Source organism: Rhamphochromis longiceps, linkage group LG13 (genome assembly GCF_057381845.1).
Source record: "Rhamphochromis longiceps isolate RC_006_pf linkage group LG13, R_longiceps_female_GT1.1, whole genome shotgun sequence".
NCBI classification, from domain to species: Eukaryota; Metazoa; Chordata; class Actinopteri; order Cichliformes; family Cichlidae; genus Rhamphochromis; species Rhamphochromis longiceps.
Window position 1 is genome coordinate 36,108,517 of NC_140569.1, and position 2,500 is coordinate 36,111,016.

The following is a 2,500-nucleotide window of genomic DNA, read 5'->3' on the forward strand; positions in this document are numbered from 1 at the left end:
TGCAGTTATGATCCAGCGCATATCCAGCATGGACCTTGACTTCCAGCAGGCCCCGGGGACCCAAATTACCCCCCCCCCCCCCTGCAGTTACCCTGTACCACATATCTAGCATGGACCTTGACTTCCAGCAGGCCCCGTGGACCCACATTACCCCCCCCCCCCCCCTGCAGTTACCCTGTGCCACATATCTAGCATGGACCTGGACCTCCAGCAGGCCCTGGGGACCCACATACTCCCCTGCTCTACTCCCCCACTAGCTTTCCTTTCTTGCAGTTATGATCCAGCGCATATCCAGCATGGACCTTGACTTCCAGCAGGCCCCGGGGACCCAAATTACCCCCCCCCCCCCCTGCAGTTACCCTGTACCACATATCTAGCATGGACCTTGACTTCCAGCAGGCCCCGTGGACCCACATTACCCCCCCCCCCCCCCCCCCTGCAGTTACCCTGTGCCACATATCTAGCATGGACCTGGACCTCCAGCAGGCCCTGGGGACCCACATACTCCCCTGCTCTACTCCCCCACTAGCTTTCCTTTCTTGCAGTTATGATCCAGCGCATATCCAGCATGGACCTTGACCTCCAGCAGGCCCCGTGAACCCACATTACCCCCCCCCCCCCTCCTGCAGTTACCCTGTACCACGTATCTAGCATGGACCTGGACCTCCAGCAGGCCCCGGGGACCCACACTTAAGCCCCCTCCCACTAACAAAGCAGAACACCACTGGCAAAATCCTCGTGCCCCTGGTACTCCAGAAAGCACATTGAAATGTGCCCCTGGTACACTGCGCAGAAGAACTGCCACACACACACACACACACACGCACGCACGCACGCACGCACGCACGCACTGCTTGTGCCTATGGTACGACAACTTTTCTCGTGCCTATGGTACGACAACTTTTCTCGTGCCTATGGTACAACAATTTTTCTCGTGCCTATGGTACAACAACTTTTTGCCGTGCCCCTGGTACACCGCTCAGTAGCACTTTGCCACACAAACTCTCCTCGTGCCTATGGTACGACAACTTTTCTCGGGCCTATGGTACAACAACTTTCCTCCGTGCCCCTGGTACGACAGCTTTTCTCGTGCCTATGGTACAACAACTTTTCTCGTGCCTATGGTACAACAACTTTTCGCCGTGCCCCTGGTACACCGCTCAGTAGCACTTTGCCACACACACACTCCTCGTACCTATGGTACGACAACTTTTCTCGGGCCTATGGTACAACAACTTTCCTCCGTGCCCCTGGTACGACAGCTTTTCTCGTGCCTATGGTACAACAACTTTTCTCGTGCCTATGGTACAACAACTTTTCGCCGTGCCCCTGGTACACCGCTCAGTAGCACTTTGCCACACACACACACCACTCGTGCCTATGGTACGACAACTTTTCTCGTGCCTATGGTACGACAACTTTTCTCGTGCCTATGGTACAACAACCTTTCCCCGTGCCCCTGGTACACTGCGCAGAAACTCTTTGCCACACACACACACCACTCGTGCCTATGGTACGACAACAGGCCCCGGGGACCTACATCGCACCTTGCTCTTGCCTCCCTTACAGCTGAAAAAGGTCCATGCCTGTGCCCTGGCCCTGCTGAAATTCCCTCTGCATTTAGCCGAGGCAGTGAGTCGGCCTCCTGTCTCCCTTTACGGTCGAAAAAGATGTGCTCCTGGGCGCGCTGGCCCTGCTGCTACTCACATCGGGCATGGACCTGGACCTCCAGCAGGCCCCGGGGACCTACATCACACCTTGCTCTTGCCTCCCTTACAGCTGAAAAAGGTCCATGCCTGTGCCCTGGCCCTGCTGAAATTCCCTCTGCATTTAGCCGAGGCAGTGAGTCGGCCTCCTGTCTCCCTTTACGGTCGAAAAAGATGTGCTCCTGGGCGCGCTGGCCCTGCTGCTACTCACATCGGGCATGGACCTGGACCTCCAGCAGGCCCCGGGGACCTACATCACACCTTGCTCTTGCCTCCCTTACAGCTGAAAAAGGTCCATGCTTGTGCCCTGGCCCTGCTGAAATTCCCTCTCCATTTAGCCGAGGCAGAGAGTCGGCCTCCTGTCTCCCTTTACGGTCGAAAAAGATGTGCTCCTGGGCGCGCTGGCCCTGCTGCTACTCACATCGGGCATGGACCTGGACCTCCAGCAGGCCCCGGGGACCTACATCACACCTTGCTCTTCCCTCCCTTGCAGCTGAAAAAGGTCCATGCCTGTGCCCTGGCCCTGCTGAAATTCCCTCTCCATTTAGCCGAGGCAGTGAGTCGGCCTCCTGTCTCCCTTTACGGTCGAAAAAGATGTGCTCCTGGGCGCGCTGGCCCTGCTGCTACTCACATCGGGCATGGACCTGGACCTCCAGCAGGCCCCGGGGACCTACATCACACCTTGCTCTTGCCTCCCTTACAGCTGAAAAGGTCCATGCTTTTGCCCTGGCCCTTCTGAAATTCCCTCTCCATTTAGCCGAGGCAGTGAGTCGGCCTCCTGTCTCCCTTTACGG